The sequence below is a fragment of the Numida meleagris genome, chromosome Z, assembly GCF_002078875.1.
Source record: "Numida meleagris isolate 19003 breed g44 Domestic line chromosome Z, NumMel1.0, whole genome shotgun sequence".
In the NCBI taxonomy this organism is placed as follows: Eukaryota; Metazoa; Chordata; class Aves; order Galliformes; family Numididae; genus Numida; species Numida meleagris.
Genome location: NC_034438.1, coordinates 13698277 through 13720229, shown reverse-complemented (window position 1 = coordinate 13720229; position 21953 = coordinate 13698277). Strand labels below are relative to the sequence as shown.

Below are 21953 nucleotides of genomic sequence, written 5' to 3'. Positions count from 1 at the left end.
CCAAAGGGGCAGAAGTCTTAAGGCCTGAAGGGATGCAGGCTTGTGAGGCATTAGGGCTGGTATGAGGGCTTGCGGACCAAAACTGAGGAGTGATGGAAGGCAGCTGCTGCTGGAGAGTAGGGCTGGGTAAAAGTTTAGAGGGCAGCTAAAAACATAACTCTCCTACTCGCAGAGTAGGCACAGCATGAGGTTCATCCCAGCACAGCTACATTTTTAGGTAGCTCACCCAGCCCCCCACTCCATCTGTATTCACGATTAAAGGATTCTTGCTGTCTCTTTTCAATAAATCTTCTGCAGAAATGGTTCACTGCATTTGTCAGTTTCTCTCCTCTCAGAACATTTCCACTCTAAAATAAACACTCCATCCCCTCAGCCTTTCCACTTTCTCCCTGAAGCTTTGCTGTCTCTTTCGCAGGCTTGAGCACAACGTTACTTTATTTACAACTCTGCTCCTCCATTGTAACACCCAGACATCCCACATTGCCTCTATTTACACTGCCCTGTTCTCCCGTCTCCACCAACATCTGATTTTCCTACCGCTCTTCTCCAAACTACTACTTCTTCCTGCCTAACAACAGCTACAAAAAAACCTATAACCCAATAGGAGTACTCCACACAAAATGATGAACACTGCTGATCATTCACAGAACATCTGCAAGTAGAATTTTGGTTTCTGTAACCACACCACACCAAGGAACTCTGTGATGAGAACAGGACCAGTTCCCACAGGCTATCCCCTTGTTTGTGCACTGGAACCAGGAGCTATCTCAGCTTCCTCCAAGGAAGAGTGGTCTGACAGCTAGAGTACTAACCCAGGAGTCTGGACATATACCCCAGGGGTCAGATATCACGTTGAACTTCAGTAAGGCCTTACTCCCGCAGACAGACACAATCTCGCTTCAGTACCGCTCTTCCTCTTGTGCTGGCATTCTTGTTTACATAGCATGCACGCAGTGATACCATCAGGAAACCGCTTCAGCAAAAATGAATCCATAAACATTTATTTTAACAAAAAACTGTAATAAATTGTAATAGAAAAAACAAACAGGTTTACTGTGAACATGTCCAATACAGACAGGACCGAGCTCAAAAATGGTGACAGCTCTCATGTGAAAACATGGAAAGTCTTCATTGCTCCACACAGGCCCTGGAAAAGGGAAACTCCATTTCCTTTCCAGAGCCTGTGTGACAGGTCTCATGCTCAAGATCTTCCCCAGCCAAAAGGAGCTTTGCAAGGGATGTGAAGCACTAGGGTCTGTGTCACCTCTCTGCATCCAGCACGTAAACAAAAAGCACTGCTGAGATGCAGTAACATTTCCACTTCAGAAGTACTGGAGCTCAAGGCACAGCCATACTACCATGCTTGCAGGCTCATGGGAGAAAATCAGTTGTGAAGCAGGAGCTGCCCCACCATGGTACTCCTTTGGTGGCACAGAACAAAATTTTGCAGAGAAAATTCCTTTGAAGCACCATCTGCTACACCACTAGACAACTTTCTTGCTGAAAGTTCTCACATATCTGTTTTGTAACAACCCACTGTTGTTCCTCCTCTAAAACACTTGTGCAAGCTCACAAGGACAGTATTGTTCAGAGGCTGCAGTGTTAACCTAGAGAGAGTCAGCTTTTCTCTTCTGATCAGCTCTAGGACAAACTAGACCTTTTACAATCTAGTAACATCAACCTCCCAAAAACTATGTCTGTACGTGCATGAAAGACAAGTACCACTAATAAACTTCCTGTTACTGAGCACATCAAGAAATTTCAGTGTCTGTAACACATGCTATTCCAAAGAATAATAATCTATATCTTACCTAACTCCTGCAGTTTGAAAGAACGAAGAGAGCTAAAACCAGAAAAATAATTACAACAGCTGACTGTCCTCAAGGCAGCTGAAATTTGACCACAGGAACATTTGGCTAGAGGTCAGCTCAGGCTAATTGCTTCAGTAGAGAAAGAGAGCCAGGAGTTATAAAAAGGATAGAAAAATTCCTGGCCCTTTTCTATAGTGATGTTGGAGTAAGGTCAATCACAAGTGAATTTAAACACAGCTCTTCAGTGGGACACGAACACAGCACAGACTGGGGAAACTAGGCTAAGAAAATCCCTGAGAAAAGAAATTGTTTAGTTAGAGCATACTGAATGGTTTGTATCTACTCTTGACAAATAACAATATCAATACTTGGAGCAAATCATAAAGAGTTCTCCTTATATACAAAACTGTTGTTTAAAGAGGAATTTTTATGTTTAGATAGCTCCAGAATCTGAAATGACCTGAAGGAAAGAGAAAAATATTACACTTCATTACACTGTGCCTAAGAAGGAATTTCTGCTTTTCCCATCTCCGTTAACTCACTGTACTCCAAGCACTCCAAATATGAGGTTTTTTTTCCCCTATAACCTCCTTCAGTTTCACTTTGCTTGCCAAATAACACATGTGCAACTATTCCAGAACCGAAGGTGGCTTCTCTGCTGCAAACCAAACGACATAATTGAATGAAGGACTAACCTGAGAAGATATACACTTTTTGTATGTTGCTAACCATTTCATTAAATCTCAAACAGGCAAGCACACAAGAACTCACAGAGCATGTGGATGCACATGCATATTTCCATCACCAAATAATAATCAGCACTGAGAAGAAGTGAATACAAATTCAGGCTCTCAAACTCTGTGCCACTCTAAAGCATACGTATTCAAATACCAAATATACGTACATATACTTGCTGAATTTTTGTGAGGAAATGCTTTTATTTTTGGAAGTGCATACATTCCTTACAAGCTATCTCATTGCAAGATCAGTGGCAGGAAAAGAAAATATTCTTTCTCTGCTTGTATTATGAAATTCCCACAGGTTTCGCTCAATATGCATAGCTGAAAACACACTGCCTGCTTACTCTCACTTCACTAAATGCCAGCAGGACAGTCATTCTGCAGATGAAATGAGTTAAAGCCTTTCAAAGCAACACAATCTAAAGCTGCTGCGGACCTAAAGACTTCTCTGCTTGTGTGCTGATATTACAGCTTGACTGAGTCATCATCAACACTTGGATGATTGCCTGCTTTTATTGAGTCCTTATCAGTGCTACATACTTGACCATCTTAAGAAACGTAAATAATGGATTGTCTCAGCTGGGATGAATAGCACAACATTCACCTAGTGTCTGTGGTAATCCAGGATATGAAAAGAACAAGGCATAATACCACAGAAACAGAAATTATGCACTGTAAATAAACAAATCTCAGAAAGGGCGCATTTCTGAAAAAAACCAATAAACTCACAACAAAAGACAGCACCACTGGGAAAGAATGAAGAACTGGCATAAGGCTGCAATTACACACGGCTTGATGCAAATCTGGGGATTATTAAAAAGTATATCTTCATAATAAACCGAAAGTATGGAATAGAGACAATTTTATGTTCTTAATTAGAGCTCTACGTAAGCTAAATCATTTATAACAGATGTAAGTATTCAAGTTGGAAACAATCTATAAAAACAACTGCTCACTTTAGATTTTAAAAAAAATCTTTCTTAATAGCAAACTATTCATTTTGGAATATAGAATACATGAATCTCCATTTTAAGATAAAATTTGACAGTTTTCAACAAGTCCTGATTTATTTATATCTCTATTGTAATGGATGTCTTTAACACCTTGACCAGAATTGATTTATTTTCCCCCTTGACAAATGTGTCATATAATTACTCTTACTTAAACCAAACTTAAACTGGTAACAGACCAAATGGTTATACATTCTTGCATGTTATTAAATGAATCCAGACTTTAGACACTATGCTGAGCTTTTACTAGAAGCTCTTCTAGGTTAATCCAGTTGTAAGAATTGGAGAATACTACAAGAATATGGCATTCTCATTTTTTATTTACAAAAAAATCAGTTATGCTTTAACAAAAGTTAAAACCATCTGATTTTAAGCAGTCACAGTTATATGTTTGACAGCTAAGTAATTTCCCTAACGCAACCACAGCTCTTAGCATGTGCAGAGATGAAGACATGCTAGAAAGCAACCAATGCGACATTACTAGGAGTTTGGGCTGGAACTTACAGGATTACTCAAACGTTTAATATGAAAGGTTCTTCTTACATGTTCTACTGGATTGCCACCATACTGCAGACTAATTCTACTGCTCCAGTCAATATTTTCTAGGATTGCTAGGATTTACATCACACAAATTAGGAAGTGTACTAGCAAGCACACAGGCAACTATAGCCAATCAGGCTCCAGAACACTTGTTATAAAGAAATCTGCACCACAGCTCTTCCACTTTTCTGTAACAGGATCAATTGATTATGGACAGAGTCGGCTGCTGCCACTGAAGTGATTAGAAATGATTTAAGTTCCTGCTGACCTCAGGTCAATCCAGGTTTGGTTAGAGTCAAGCAATTTAGTCAATCTTTTAAACACCTTGAACTCAAGCTCGCCTTTCAGATCTCAGAGTACGTTTGTCATCAGGAGGCAGGGAGTTCATTTTTAATCATATCTATACAAAGCTTTTCTCTTCCAGGGAAGATACCTTCAAAACGCTGTAAAACTTAGGTTAAAGACCCTGGTGTTTATCCTAGACTAATGGAATTACTTAGCAGTTTATTATGATGGGACAAATTAATGACATGGTTCAACTGAATGCTACAATATTCATGTGCTGCTAATCACATTAAAGACTACATAACAAAGCCTGTAAGAGATTAAGGAAATCCTTGACTTAAATACGAAGTAAATGAAAGTTTGTAGGTGACGAAGGTTCGGAACAGAATTTCTGGATGGCCACTTGTGACTCAAAGTACTCACATATTCACACTGGTTATCTGCAGAAAGCAGCAGGAAAACTTCCACATTTCACATGCTGCCACCTACATCCTCTAAAAATTGCTTGGTCAACAAGTAATGACTAATCAGTTTAACAGACAGTATATCTGTAAAAAGTGCGTTTAAATTAGCACAGCTGTGAGTGTCCTAAAATTCATACCAGTTTAAGATATGATTTATATTGATTTCACTTACATCCATAATTTATGGATCAAGTAAGTATCAAGTATAATCACCTGTTTAAGAAGTTCTCTGGTAATGAGAACCAGCATTACTGAAATCAATTTCCACATCTCCTCTGTAAGATCATACCATTGATGTTTCCTGGCTCTATTCTCCACAGATTTGGTGCTTTAGGTCTGTGTAAATCTGAATACATAAACTGTGTACATCTACCAAAAGTAGCTCACTGCTTTGAACAACTGCACAAAACACTTTATATAACCTCACAAAAAAATCTGAGCTCAATTCTTAATTGTCTAAGTAAACACAAAGTTGAGAGAGACATATAATATTACCATGGGAAAAAAAAGTTATATTTTTACATGCAGCATTGTCAAAGTACATTTTCATAAGGTAGCAAATAACTCATGAAGAAAAACAGATTACTGTCCAAAGATTTAAAAATCAGTTAACTTCTCCCTCTACTTTCATTGGTAAGATCTGGAAAGTAGACTATCCAAATACAGAGTTTAAAGAAAGTTTTGATGAAGTATCTCGCATTAAAAGAAGTTAACTATGTCCATCGCAAGTAGTTTAAAAACACATCAGCATTTTTATTTACCATCCAAACAGGATGACTAGAGCCTTTACGTTTAAATTAAACACATTTTTGTGATACAGCTATCAGCATCTTTTAAGCCAATAGCCATAGGACATAAGCTGCTAAACTGCTCTTTTTCCAAGGCCAGTATGTCCAGTATTTCCAAACAGAGAAAGAGAAATCAGCTCATTTCATTATCTGAATTAATTCAAAGTCATCATAATGTATTTTCTGAGTCTACTGCTTTCTCTTCTCAGGACTCAATGCAACTTTTTTTCCAGATCACATTTTCAATGGTATCACTGCCATAATTTGAGCCACTTCAACTAGTACTGGTCCTGAAAAAATTCTTCACAAAGAACAGAAGTGTTTTTTTCTTTTTGTGTGCATGTGCTGACAATCCCTAGACTTAGTGACCTATTTGACAGTCACTAGTTCAGGGAAGATGAAAATCACGCAGTTAATCTTCTAAGTAGGCACCAAGGAAGTCTGTCTTGGAGTAAGAAAGGTAGCAGCAGGTGATGGCAGGTTGCGATTAAAAATCCGTATCTGAAACTGAAAGAGTTCCATCAGTCTTAACGCAGAGCACCTCCTCTAAGAAAACCCTATCAGTGAAGAATTTAAGACCTTCCTGCCAAATAAGCAATAAACAATAAAAATGAAGTTACCAATTTTAAGGCTAATTTGCCAAATCTATTTATAAAGAGATCTTTTAATGTTTTCTGACAATGTTTTCCATACAGTCTACAGTGGGCTCAGTGCCTTCATCCATCTTCAGACAGCGACTGCTTGCCTACATTTACACCACTGCCCCATAGCAGAGTAAGGTGTGGAGTGCTGCTGTAGCCAATGATTTATCTGCCACACTGCATTAATGAGAATTAATTAACTGTGAATTTACTGCCAGTCATCTCAAAATATAGATGTAGTGAATTAAAAAAAAAACAACAATAAAAAAAACACAACACAGCTAATCATTTGCATTAAGAAATTAAGAACTGTAACCAGGAGAAAGACTAATTCTTCTGAAACTCTCGAGTAATTAGCAAAACTTTAATAAGTCTATAGCTCTATCTTGTGAACAGTAAGAATAAACCACAGTCTTTAGCTATAGCAACTACTAGAGTGTCATGGATGTAAACCTCTCCCCTCCATGTTAAGAAATTAATACAGACACAGTTCTGCATGCACACTACAAGCAGAAGAGCTCAACATAAGCCAGGCTGGCTGCACGTGACAGTACATCTCTTTCCAAGGCTGTGATGACTCCCTCCCTGCAGGAAGCCAGTCATATTACAAAGAAAGTGAAACTCTGGAGCAAATTCAGCATTTTTTGTAATGAAGACAGACAAATGCATTCACATTTTTCCATTTCTATTGTTGTTATTTTCCACAGGAGCAGAAGGAAATGGATGTCTACAGATAAACTTAACAAACTACCTGCCCCGAGGGACAGCTGAGAGCCTGATCCTTCATCCACTTCCACCAGAACCGTTGCTCATACTCTTACCATTTCAAGAGGGCTATTCACCAGAATAAATCCCACACCAACCTAGATCTCAGGACTCACATTAGACACGCACTATACCAAAAACGAGTAGACTAAGAGTGAGGACATTGCACTGTAGCCACAGAAAATTTTGTACAACCCTACCACGGTTGTTTTTAGTCTAACACAGTCATTAACTCTTCTATGCAGCCTTGCATCCCCTCTGTGACCCCTTCCATACTGAAGCAAGTGGCAACGATGCCTTCATAAAGCCTGTCAGCAGAAGCCCTAACAACTGGGCCTTTCAGTTTTAATCAGCGTATCAGTAACCCTCCCACTCAATGCTTGGCCCTGCAGAGTAAACTACAGCTTTCAGTTTCACTAGCATGATCATGCTCGGAAACTGTCTACATAAAAGAGAAAGAGCGTGATTGTCCCTTTTGTGGTTCTTACACTGAGTAAATTTAGTATCACAGCTAACTTTGAAATGTGCAAGGCTTCTTCCATTTCTAGAAAGACTGTACCATTTAAGTTCAAAGATACTTTTTTGTTTGTACAGAAATTCCTAATGTTCACAGAATCACTGCATGGCTCAGGTTGGAAGGGATCTTAAAGACCGCTGAGCTCCAACACCCTGCTGTGGGCAGGGCTGCCACTCACCAGATTAGGCTGCCCACAGCCCCATCCAACCCAGCCTTGAAAACCTCCAGGGATGGTGCAACCACAGCTTCTCTGGGCAATCTGTGCTAGTGCCTGACCACCTTCTCAGTAGAATTTCTTCCCAACATGTAACCTAAATTTCCTCTCTTATTTTAAAGCTATTTCCCCTTGCCCTATCACTATTAGACTGTGTAAATAGTCACTCTCCTCCCTGTTTATAAGCTCCTCTCAAGTACTGGAAGGTCACTGTGAGGTCTCACTGGAGCCTTCTCCAAGCTAAGCAAGCCCAACTCCTTTAGTCTTTCCTCATAGGAGTGGTGCTCCAGGTCTCTGAAATCTTCATAGTCCTCCTCTAGGCCCACTCCAACAGTTCCACATCCTCGTAGCATCTTCTACCATGATGATACATACCACCTTCTCCCAAAATGTGTAGGACACTAAGCAATCACACTTGAACTGTATGTAAGCAACAGCATTCACAACAAGGATGAGGGGTCTGACTGTTCCCATGGTCTGCAACACACTGCAGTGCAACCTTAGATAAATCATTATCTCCACAGATCATTTTCCCCACACTAATTATACTGCAGAGCATCATAGTAGACGGAGTCATTAGTTTTAAATTGCCATCGTGCGTAAATTAGTCCTTATTTATAGTTCCTTTATTGCATACAAGTATCTGCACTGCAATCAGGCTTGATAACAGGTGACTGGACTCATGTGCTAGAAAGAATAATGACTCAATACAGTTATTCAAAGAAGATATTATTCTGTCGCTGCTTTCACAGATTATATAAGTGATTGCCTGCAAAGATTAGAGAGCTTATCAGTCATGTTATCAGCTAGCTCTGAGTATAAATTGATACAGGGTGCTTTAACTACATATAAAAAAAAGCCCCAAGCCTCTCAAAATCTGTAGACCTTTCAGAGATTAAAAAGTGAATCCAGATGCTAGCTGTTCTATGGGTTGCAGAGAACAATTAATGCAGAATTACAGTGGTCTACAAATTAGTTTGTTGGTAAGAAGGGTCTGGTTTGGTCTGGCTTGGAATTATACTTCCCTAGGCAAGCAGGCTTTCCTTCAATCTCAGATGCTCTCTATAGTACACACAGAGAATTCACAAAACAGCACAGGCTGTGGGTTGGCCAGGTTTCTTTAGAATAGCTCAGAGAGCAGGTAGGTATACAACAGCTGCGACCTTACAGAACAGAAATGACCTCAAAATGAAGAAGCTGCAAAACACTTACAGTTGTATTTTAGTTTTCCTGTGTCTTTTTTTCCCTTCATATTAAAGTGCTTTATTAGACTTTAAGTCTTAATAATTAAAATATGTACAGAACTCATTTCCTGTGAAATAGTTAATTGTTCCAGATTCTGCTGTAGATAGCACTAGAGTATGCTTGCACAAATGCTTGAATAAGGACCTGAAGAAGAGATTTGAGACTGAAATGCTGAAGTACTCTATGATTAATATGTAGGAAGGTTGCACCACATAGTATGTGATTTTTTAGCAAACAGATTATTTGAAACAACCTGAACGATACTTCTTCCCCAAGAAGAATTTGTCCTGATGGGAGTAGTACATTTACTTTACTGGTGTGACTGAAAGTCATCTGATAGGTTAACAAGCAGCTGTTACTAGGAGCTGAAGCATAAATTAATGGAGATGATGGTAGAACTTCATAGAGAAACATCTGAAACTGAAGACTAGCCTACTTTAAGAAAAATGGGATTCTTTAAGTAGCTTGTTTGTTTCTTTTTTATGGCATGTAGTTAATAAAGAGATCCTGCCCGTGAAAAGATGCTATTCAGCTTGTGCCACCTCTACCTGGAATAGAAGAAATCCATGAAGACTGCATGAACCCTTCCTTCCCCGTTATTTCCTGCCATCCACAGCCCAAAGTAGAGAATACTTTTTCCTGTTGCCATCGGTGCAGGGAGATATGGGGAGCTGCTGCTTTTTTTTTGGAGCAGCACTTGCTTCCCTTTGTTCCTTTTTCCTACTTCTTGGACTCTGCCTGTAATGGAAGCAGAAGGCAACTGCCTTCAAGAGGGAAAAAGATGAAAAGAGGAGAATTCCTTCCACTGCAAGATAGGCACAGAGCGTGGACAGGGTAAAATAGCCTGCAGTTGCTAACAGTGGGCCACCTGCAGCGAAGTGGGAATATAGAGATTGGTGTTTCCAAAATCCAGATTTACATCTCACAACCTTCTGCAAAGATCAGACCATATTGACATATTTTTGCTAGTCACGCATAATAAACCTTAGAGTAGTATCTATAGAGTAAGACTTGATTAATTGCTATGTATTTTTAAAGCACATAAATCCAGGTATGTGAGGATAGACTTCCATAGATTTATCTGAATTTTCTCAGTTTATTAGATTTAGCCTGGAAAATCTGTTTTCCACAAATAATTCTCAAACAGCATTTTTATGAGTTACTGTGTACCCAGAATTCTATCTGATGAGCAAGGAGCCAGAACAGAAGTGGCTACACCAAGGAGTACAGAGTATTTTATTAAATAAAAAAGTAAATATTTTTTTGCGGTATACTTTTATGCTTACATTCTTAGTTTCCTTTCTATTTTAGGCATAATAGTTAATAAAATATGACTGCCTTCAGCCTTTCGCCAGGACATAATACCTGTCTTTGCCAGACTTGTTCAAACTGAATCTTAACTTTGATTTCAGGTCTGCAGTACCATATGACTCAACAGCAGCAGAATTTAACTCAATTTATTTAACAGTAAATTAAATTGTCCTACTGACGACTGTATCATTAACTGGTAAAAAGCAAACTCTTCAAATTATATGATGAACTGATAAAACAAAGCCACGAAGAACAACCATAAAGCTAAAAAATAAAAGTGCTTTTCTTTTTTTAGAATTAAGCACATATTGGTCTACTAGTAACACTTTTGACTGAAGGATCTGGATCTGATCCCAGTCACAAACAAGCAGACTTGACACACGTGGTCATGTAGCCTAACATCACCAAACAAATGGCCTGATTAGGAAAGTATTAAAGCATTCTGGTATTAAATTGATGGATACATTCATTGTCAACAGAGCATCTACACACTTACACTTTCATTTTAGGCAGTGTCTTCCCTGAAGTTAAAAGGCCATTCAAAAGAGAGAAGTTCTGTTTGCCTCTAAGTTTTTCCAGACCGTGGAGGAATAGACTAGAGCCAATTTTATTTCCATACCCTTAGCTTTTCTCAGGCACTCATAGCACCATGAATGGTTTCCATACTCTGTGTGTTGTATGCAAGCAACTTAGCGGAGTGGTATTTAAAAGACAGAGAGGTGTGCTGACCTGGTAGCTGCTAAGTGTTAACAGCTAAAGAAATGCCACTTACTGGAATATTTTACAGCAGTGCTTTTACAAACATCTCTGCTACTTTTGGCCAGATACTAAATTTTTTTTCCAGCACATTCAGCAGAACTACCAGCACTCTCAAAATCTATTTAAAGCTGTGCCTTGTGTTATCTTCCATTGGACTGTAAATGTCAATGAGGCACAAATTACTCTTGCTACATCTATGGGTCACTTTCAGTATCTCAGACTTGAAATAACAAGGCATCTGTTTAATTTTTAAGGGAAGAATAGAACACATTCATTTAGGATAAACAAAATCCTTATTCAGAGCAGAATACTTTGTTAATCTCAGTCTAGAAAATGTGCAGATGAACATTTCCCATTGTGCATAGTGCACTACAAGTCTCAATTTCACTAAAGAGCTAAGCTGTAAACTTCCCTCCATATAACTGAGTTGAGGGTTGGCACAGCCAAGACTATATCAAAAAGTAAGTATATAAAGCTCTTATTTGATTGACATGAGAATAGTTACCGCATTTCCAATTATTAACCTAAAACTAGCTTCGCATAAATAGTATAAATTACGGTAAGTGATTTACAAGTTGTCTCGCCAGCATTATCTCCCTTCTCTTATCCTTGAAGTAATCACAGAATCACAAAATGGCTTAGGTTGGAGGGGACCTTAAAAGATCATCACTTCCAACCCTCCTGCCACAGGCAGGGTTGCCACCCACTAGAACAGGCTGCCCAGGAAAGAAGTGTTCCAGCCCTTTGATCATCTTTGTGGTCCTCCTCTGGACCCACTCCCAACAGCTCTGCATTCTTCCAGTACTGCGGGCCCCAGGTGTGGACACAGTACTCCAGATGGGGCCACTTGAGGGTAGGGTAGAGAGGAACAGTCACCTCCCCCTCTCTGCTGGCTACCCCTCTTTTGATGCAGCTCAGAATGCTGTTGGGCTTCTGGGCTACAAGAGTACGGTGCTGATTCATGTTCAGTTTTTCATCCATCAGGATGCCCAAATACTTCTCCACAGGGCTGCTCTCTCTGAGTTCTTCTCCCAGTCTGTATTTGTATCTAGGATTGCCCTGACCCAAGTGCAACACTTTGCACTTGGCCTAGCTAAACCTCATTAGATTCTTGTGTTCCCACTTCTTGAGTGTGTCCAGGTCCCTATGGATGGTGTCCCTCCCTTCTATTGTGTCAACTGCACCACTCTGCTTCATGTCATCAACAAACTTGCTGAGGGTACATTCAATCCCACTGTCTATGTCACTGATAAAGATGCTGAAGAGCACTGGTCCCAAGACGAACCAGTCCTGGTGTCTCACAAGCCTGTATTTCCCCAGGTCTCCCTTTCTCCTTTTCTTGAGAGAGGAGTGATGTTTCCCCTTTTTCCAGTCACTGGGGACTTCGCCTGACAGCCACAATTTTTCAAATATGATGGAGAGTGGCTTGGCAACCACATCAGCTTCTTCTTTCAGAAGCCTGGGATGCATGCCATCTGGCCCCATAGACTTGTACACATTCAGCCTCATGAGGTGGTCTCAGACTTGCTTCACTTTTACACTGGGAGGGATTTTGCTCTCTGACCTCCACTTCAAAATTCAAGGTCAGGAGAGTCATGAGAAGCCAGACTGGCTGTGAAGACTGAGGCACTGTTCCCTATGTCAAAATGTTTTCTGCCAAGTTAGTCTAGACTAGTTAATGAAAAATACCAAGTGAGAGAGCACCACAGAAATTTTTATCTTAGAATCATAAAATCCTTAGAGTTGGAAGGGACCTCTGAAGGCTGTCTGGCCCAACTTCCCTGCAATGAACAGGGACACCACAGCTAGATCACGTCCAGCTTCCCATCCACCAGTACCCCCAGCTCTTTTTTGGCAGGGCCACACTCAATCCTTTCATCCACCAGCCTGTACTGGTAATCGGGGTTGCCTCGACCCAGGTGCAAGACCTTGCACTTGAATTTGTTGAACCTCCTGAGGTTCACCCGGGCCCACTGCTCAAGCCTGTCTAGGTACCTCTGGATGGCATCCCAATCCTCTGGCGTGTCAACCACACTCCACAGCTTGGCACCATTCGCAAACTTGCTGAGGGTGCACTTGACCCCACTGTCAATATCATTGATGAAGATATTAAAGAATATCGTCCCCAGCACCAACCCCTGGGGGACACCACTCATCATCAATCTCCATCCAGACAATGAGCCATTGACCACTGCTCTTTGGACTTGGTCCTGCAGTCAGTTCTTTGTTCATTGAACAGTCCACCCATCAAACCCATATCTTTCCAATCTGGAGTGAAGGATGTTGTGGGCTACTGCATCAAAGACCTTACTGAAGTCGAGATAGATGACATCACTGGCTCTTCCCTTGTCCACTGATGCAGTTACACCATCATAGAAGGCCACTAGGCCTGTTAAGCAGGATTTGCCCTTGCTGAAGCCATGCTGGCTCTCCTGTATCACCTCCCTGTCTTCCATGTGCCTTAGCATAGCTTCCAGGAGGATCTGTTCCATGATCTTCCCTGACACAGAGGTGAGACTGACAGGTTGGTAGTTCCCGGGGTCATCTTTTTTACATTTTTTAAAAATGGCTGTGACGTTACCCTTTTTCCAGTTAACAGGGACTTCATTTGCTTGCCGTGACTTTTCAAATATAATTGAGAGTGGCTTGGCAACAGTTCCCTTAGGACTGTGGGATACATCTCATCAGGTCCCATAGACTTGTGGATGCTCGTGTTCCTCAGGTTGTCACAAAACTGATCTTCGTTTACAGTGGGAAGAATGCTGTTTCCCCCATCCCCTCCTACCAATCCAACCATATGAGGGCTGTGTGGCGAGCAGTTAGCAGGGAAGTCAGGGGGAAAAAAGTTGCTAAGTACCTCACCTTTTCTGTTGTTATCAGCTTGCCTGCATCACTCACTAGAGGAAGTATGTCCTCCTGGGCTTTCCTTTTCTGATTGAGGTACCTGTAGTAGCCTTTCTGGTTCTTGGCAACCCTAGCCAGGTTTAGTTCAAGCTGGTCCTTGACTTTCCTGACCCCATCGCTACACAGCCTAGATGCTTCTTTATATTCTTCCCATGGTACCTGTCCCTGTTTCCTCTGCCTGTGCATTCTCTTCTTGCTCTTCAGTTTGACCAGCAGGTCCCAGTTCAGCCACGCCAGTCTCTTGCCTTCCTTTCCCGACTCGCTACACTTGCAGATGGAGAGCTCTTGCGCCCTGAGGAAAGACTCCTTAAAGATCTGCCAGATCTGCTCTGCACCCTTGCCCATGAGGACAGTTTCCCTGAAGAGCTGGAAGTTAGTTTTCCTAAAGTTTAGCTTCCTAATTTTACTCTTCACCTGCCTCATGTCCCTCCAGAGCATGAACTCAAACATAGCATGGTCACTACAGCTCAGATAGTCTCTAATTTGATGTCACCCATCAGTTCAATTAAGTTGGTGAGCAACAAGTCCAGTATTGCATCCCCCTTGGTTGGGCCATCTATTGCTTGACTCAGGAAGTCATCACCTGGGGATCCACTATAGCTTTCCAAGTGCAGGGTCACACTTGAGCGCAATAGGTTTGAACTCTCTCTTGGTAAGGCAAATACGATATGTGCTATTTGAGTAACAGCATTTCCCAATCATCAGAGTGCTTTGGTCCTTTCTGAAAGTTAAAACTTATTAGCCTTCATTTACAAGCAGCAAACTGAAACACAACAAAGATAAGCAAGGTGGCAGGATCACAGAATGTGCTCAGAAGCCTGTCCAGACTCTCAAGTTGCGCACTTGAAGAGTGAGACATTTCTTACACTGCTGCTTGTAAAGGAACAAAGACAAGGCAGCTTAACTGGAGTATGACTAGCTTGCTCAGCACAATAAGCAAGGAAAAGAATGCACAGAAGCAGCTTTTTGTATGGCTGTATTGCCGTAATTCAGCTATAAGATGAGAGAAGTCATCCATAAATTTGTTTTCAAGGGTGCTCAGCTTATTAGGAGAAAGCATGGTAGCCACAACAAATAAGATTTTGGTTGAGAAGGTCCCTTCTGACAGTAGGTTATGCATGCTTTTTTTACAAGCAACTTTTCACTCTTTCAACCTTTTTATTGTCTTAGTGGAATTCATACAACCTTATATAAAGTCTCTTGAGTGCAGATTCATAGTAAAATGAATGTATCCAGATTTCAACCATCTGATTTCAGAAACATTAGAAGTAAGGACACAGAGTGTTCTACCTGTTAAAACAGAACCTCTTGAATTTCTCATGTATTTAATAATGTTGTATTTGTGTACACTTATACAGGAGTAGTCAATTAAGCATCATAAAGTTGTTACTGTGCACAGATAGCAGCTGTAAAGTCGTATGTAATCATTTAACGTTAGATAACAGCTTTTCAGTTCCACAGCAGAAGCAATCATGCATCTGGAAACCTCACATCACAGCATATTTCTGTGACGTGTTTGATTCAAACTTACCCCTATTGTAATTTGATTCAAACTTACCCCTGTCGTAATTTGATTAAGTCAGCAGAAATGCACTCCAGATATGAATCAGAATCACTACTGGAATTCATACTAGATGCCATTTAAGTATCATTTAAACAAATACTTTCTATATACTATACTCTAAAACAGATTTCCAAGTTCTCTCCCCCTGGAACAACAAGGAATGTTTTCCCACTTGTTTTAATACTGTGCATTCAAAAAATTAGGCAATTAATACTTTAAATAACTCCATAAATGAAAAGCGTCCCATTAACACACAGTAAAATATTTTTTCTCTGGCAAGAGAAAATGGCTTTGTATCAATTATTAAGTCATTTGTCTCAAATGCTGGACAATAAAGCTCAGTAGAAATGAAAACATCAGCTTACATCAGGATGGAATTGGACAGTCTTAATTCAAATACTTCTGTTTTTTGTTTTTTTTTTTTTTATCCTGGGAAGGGGAAGAGTGGAGTGTAGGAAACTAAGATGAGGACTGGAATCTCAATCAGAATTCTATATAATACATACTACTATTATGATCTTCTGTAGGAATGAATCACAGGATTTGTAAGGATTACCTGCAGAGCAGTACAAGGCTCAACTGATCACTCTCCTCAGACAACATTCATCATAAAGTAACTTGCAGGTAAGAAAAAAATTGAAACACTACCTCAAATGTCAGCAGGGGATGGATGACGCTTCACACGTCCCTCAGCTCAACTGCAAAATGTGGCGTTCTCCAGCCATCCCAGCACCTACACAAAATCAGGGACAAAAAAAAAAAAAGAAAACAGATGAGTTCTGGAACATGATGGTGGTGGAAAAATGACAGAACAAAATCCAAGTGGAGTCTTGTCACTGTCCTTCTATGGGAAAGGCATCTTGGGAAAGGCCCCCAGTTGGGCAGCCTCCACAATGACCAGGAGGAGCGCCTGGGTTTCTCACTCAAAAACCAGCAGCTGGCTGCAATCCCTTTGTCACTGGGGGCTTGCCAAGCACCAATACCCAACACTAACTTTGACATTAAAATGTACCAACACAGATTTAAATGGCAAAGACAAGTAGGAAGACCTATCAACACTCATTATCAATATACATCTACAGCGTAAATCAGGTGGACTGGAAAGAAAAAACAGAATTATCATGAAGAGGATACGGATGAGTATACCTCATTCCTAACACTTACACAATAAACTGTAGGGCAGAAACTTAAGAACTGCTAGTTTTAAGAAAGCAACACTGTCTTTTTCATTAAAAGGACAGTATATAGCACTCTAAGGAAAGCGGCATTTGTTGCGTTCACAATTCTTAAGCACATTACCACTGTCACAGTATATGGTAAAGCAGCATCATCTAAAATGGTCTTGAATTAGCGGCACTTCTATATTTAAATAGAAATAGTTATTAACTCAATATGAAAGTTTATTTCTTCCCAAGGAAGAAGTCCTTAGTGACATGATTTAATGGTGGACTTGATAGTATTAGATTGATGGTTTGGTCTTGATAATCATAAGGGTCTTTTTCAACCTACATGATTCTAAGTGAGCATTCTTTAATGTTTTGAAAAGTCGGCAATGGTGCCTACATTAATTAATTATTTCATAACAATTTGGTTGTTAGTTGGTGGAACTCCCTCAAGACCAGATTTCACAGTATTTCACAGTTATTTCAGTGTTTTTTTCACAGGCTGCTTCCTTTTTCTGGATATAAAGCAGGCTCTTTAAATATCCAGAAAAAGGAAGCAGCCTGTGAAAAAAAACATTGAAATAACCAAATAAATGCTGTATGCATTCAGACTGTACATACAGGACCACACTGCACTAGCCTTAACAAGAAGTTAGTATGTCACGTAAGAGTTTTCTTTGGCTTAAGAAAGAACAGCAGAAATTTTGACCTATCCTCACAGAATTTCCAGCTTTTTACATATGGGTTTCCTTTTAATGTATGGATAGATGCCTAAATAATGAAGACCTGAATGCAAAATGAGACAGGCTAAGTGAAAACATTGTATTTCTCAGAAACTCTTTAGTGCAATTTATAAAAAGGTAAGTGACAACTGTGTAATTATGTTAAAAAAACGACGACAACAACTACCAGATAGAAAAATCTTTGAACTGAATATAGAACAAGATTAAACAAATATTTGGCAATATGAGAAAGAATCTTCCATACCAAAAAAAAAAAAAAAAAAAAAAAGGAACAGCAATCAAAGTTAAAATAAATCATTCTGTATATCATAGCAGAAGTGAAATCTGCAGTCATGGCTCTCCATGGATACACACCATGGAACAAGATGATTACACATGGTAAGCTTTTTACCTCTTTTACGTATTGTAATAAGCACAACTAATACTGCACCTGGGAAGGAATAACTACAAATACCAGTACAGGTTGGGACAAGACCTGCTGGTGAGGAGTTCTGTGGAGAAGGACCTGGGGGTCCTGGTGGACAACAGGTTGGCCATGAACCAGCAGTGTGCCCTGGTCGCCAAGAAGGCCAGTGGGATCCTGGGGTGCATTAAAAGGAATGTGGCCAGCAGGTCAAGGGAGGTGATCCTCCCCCTCTACTCTGCCCTGGTCAGTCCTCACCTGGAGTACTGTGTCCAGTTCTGGGCTCCCCAGTACAAAAAAGACAGGATCTCCTGAAGAGAGTCCAGCGGAGGGCCACAAAGATGATAAAGGGCCTGGAGCATCTCCCCTGTGAGGAAAGGCTGAGCGACCTGGGTCTGTTCAGCCTTGAGAAAAGAAGACCGAGAGGGGTCTTATTAATGTTTATAAATATCTTAAGCATGGGACTCAAAGAGACATGGCCAACCTCTTTTCAGCAGTCTGTGGGGACAGGACAAAGGGAAAAAGCCATAAACTTGAGCATAGGAAGTTCCATACCAATATGTGAAGGAACTTCTTCACAGTGAGCGTGACGGAGCACTGGAACGGGCTGCCCAGGGAGGTTGTGGATTCTCCTTCTCTGGAGATATTCCAAGTCCCACCTGGACGCCTACCCGTGCAACCTGCTGTAGGGAGCCTGTTCTGCAGGGAGGCTGGACTTGATGATCTCTAGAGGTCCCTTCCAACCACTACAATTCTGTGATTCTGTGATTCCATGATTCACAGAAAGAGCCTACTCATGTTTTATGAGGTTGAGGATCTTACTGTCCCATTTTTACACCATCCTGTAGTGAGTCTTACAATGATTTGTAAATTTTGGAGAGATCTCTTAATCTCACAGAGAACAACTGATCCATGGGCTACAATTCTCATTTTCTACGACAATGGACAGTTTAGACTGAACAAAGCTGTAAAGTCTAAGGCAGCTGTTGACTGAAGCAGGTTAACAAGGACTACTGACAAATTCCTGTTTCAAAACACTTGGTAGGGTATTAGCAAGTGGAAATTATCTCCATGTGACAAAATCAGAACTCTACTACAAATGCAAAGGCAAAATTGTTCCAGTAGCCTTTCAAAAATATTTTGAAATCTTGCTCAATAGTAGAGAAGATCTTAGCTACCTTGTAGACAACAAAAGGGAAATGCCCTAACTTCTGATTAACTAATTGTACTCAGAACAACTCATTTCATTCTTGGTAGCTAGTGGTGATAGCACAGGGATTCCATGAAGCAACACTACTTATTTGCAATGCTGCAGTTTAGAGCAAGCCAAACAAGTATGAAGACAATCACATGTGCACTTGACTCTGACACTTTATCATGTGTGAAAAAGAGGTAGTACTGCGCACAAGATAATGAGCTACATGTTTAAACTACAAGCAGCCATGTTTTCAATGATTCTGGGAAAAACTGCAACTTCAGCAAAACGAGAACACAGATTAGCAGAAAGAAACTACAAAGGTAATGATATTTTCATGGCCATTTTTTCTCAGAAAAAGTTATTTATTCTAACCTATGTGGCAAACAAAAGGATTGCAATACAGAGTTAAAATGGGACCCGTCCAGGATTCCTTTGCTTCCTAACTAAAAAAATGCAATTCTTTATTGGGATGTCAGGATCTGTGTCCATTTCATCTCCTTAGCACCTAACCTGAGAAAATAACAAACTTGAGATGAGATGGACACAAATATGTCAGAAGATTTTTTGGTCTTCAAAACAGTATTCAAACAATCCCATCTTTGTGAAACCATCCATAGTGTTTTCAAATAACATTCCGTGGTTGGTCTCAAGGCAGGCAAAATGAGGTGCTTCACTTGGTATGAAGGTAGGAAGGAACCTGTTGCCCACAGAGGGAGCTAACTAAAATTAAGCTGCTGCTTGAAGAGAATGCCTAGGCAATGCATTGCCTCCCAGGAAACTTCAGTCATACCAGAGAGGTAGACATCTTACTGTGTGTACAGCCCACCACTTCCCTTCACTAAATGAGCTGCTCCAATGCAATGCTGCTCAGAGAGTACTAACTCTGCATTATGGCTTGGATGTCATCAGAATAAAGGGAAATGCTGTGGCCTCACTACTACAAAACAAAACAGGCTCAAGTTTTCCCATTTTACTTGTTAACTTCATCAAGGCTGTTTCATCCTCAGACTGAGGAGATAAGGTAACTACAGGAACATACAAGCACATAGTTTTATGTTCTGCTATTGCCTTTCTTCACTTCAGTGTTTTCTCAATATAAGAAATGGGAGGGACAATGTCCTAAGACTGGACAGAGGCCAAGTACTGTCACTTCATTTATATGTGCTTCCAACCACAAGGCAGTGCACCTGCTTTTTATAGTTATGTGCATACATGCACATTTATACAGTCATGCTGACAAGATATTACAGTGTTTATTTCAATTGATCTTGAACATAATAAGGCTATAACTTACGTGGACACTTGACACATGCACCAAATTTGAATCTAAAAACAAAGATGAATGATCTAGGCTTACGGCTGAAAATGCACATAGTTACTGTGGCTCTAAAGCCCAGCATTAACTTCTGGTCACTTGAATTGTCCAGAAAACTTGCAAGTATTTTCAGTGTGGTTTACATACTACATACTTACATAAGCATGTTCATAGAAGCCTACAAAATCAAAACCAGCTTCATGCTTAGATTCAGAGGAAGCATGTATATATGCTTGATCTTTAGCTAGAAAAAATACAGCTCTATGCTTGCAATAAGCCACATGCATATACATATATGCCCATGGGACTTGAAGGGATGCACATGAAAGTGCTGAGGAAGCTGATCAGTGTCACTGCAAGGCCACTCTCAATGACATCTGAAAGGTCATGGCAATTTGGAGAGGTTCCTGAGGATAGGATGCACATGTCACTCCTAATTTCAAGAAAGGAAAGATGCAGAACACAGAACTAAGGACTAGTAATCACTAGTAATGGAGCAAATAATCCTGGAAAATACTTTGAAACATACAAAGTACAAGAAAGCAATTGTGAGTAGTAAACATGGATTTATGAAGGAAAAATCTTATCTGGCAGCCTTCTACAGTGAAATAATTAGTTCCTCCACAAGGGGAAAACAGTGGATGTTATCTTGAGTTTAGCAAGGCTTCCTACACTTTCTTCTCTAAAATCTTCACTGACAAACCAAAGAAGTACTGCACAAGTAAGGAGACCATGAAATGGACTGAAAACTGATTAGCATACCAGGCTCAAAGGTGTAATCAGTGAGAAAAATTCAGCAGAGGGTCAGTCAGAGGCAGAGTCAATATTCAGTACTGACCAAGAGTCAACTCTTTGCTGCAAGACATCCACAGCAAATAAGAGAATCATAGAATGGCTTAGGTAAGAAGGGACCATGAAGATCATCTAGTTCTGTCCCCCCATGCCATGGGCAGTGTTGCCAGTCACTAGATCACACTGCCCAAGATCCCATCCCACCTGGCCTTGAGTGCCTCCAAAGATGGGGCATCCACAACCACTCCGGGAAACCTGTTCCAGTGCCTCATCATTCTGTGAGTAAAAAATTTCTTCCTAACACCTAATCTAAATGTCTCCTCTTTTAGATTAAAGCCTTTCCTCCTTGTTCTGTCACTATCAGACCATGTAAAAAGTCAGTCACACTCCTGCTTGTAAGCTTCCTTCAAGCACTGGAAGGCCGCAATGAGGTCTCCCTGGTGCCCTCTCTTCTCTAAGGTAAACAAGCCCAACTCCCTCAACCTTTCTCCATAGGAGACATGCTCCAGCCCTTTGATCATCTTCTTGGCCCTCCTCTGGACTCAGTCCAACAGCTCTGCAACCTTCCTCTTACTGTGGGCCCCAGACCTGGACACCAGTACTCCAGATGGTGCCTCATGAGGGCAGAGTAGAGGAGGACCATCACCTCCCTCCCTCTGCTGGCCACTCCTCTTTTGATGCAGCCGAGGCTCATGTCCAGTTTTTCACCAATCAGAACACGCAAGTACTTCTCCACAGGGCTGCTCTCTATGGTTCTCCCAGTCTGCGCTTGTATCTGGGA

General features: G+C 40.6%; 1 protein-coding gene across 1 annotated transcript in view; it reads right to left on the bottom strand.

The window, feature by feature from the left end:
• The window catches only part of GHR (growth hormone receptor), a 140703-nt gene that overhangs the window by 71002 nt on the left and 47748 nt on the right, over positions 1 to 21953 (bottom strand). Inside the window, exon 2 of the mRNA XM_021380466.1 lies at positions 16207 to 16291. The gene's annotated coding sequence lies outside the window, so the exon portion shown is untranslated. The remainder of the gene's footprint in view (positions 1 to 16206; positions 16292 to 21953) is intronic.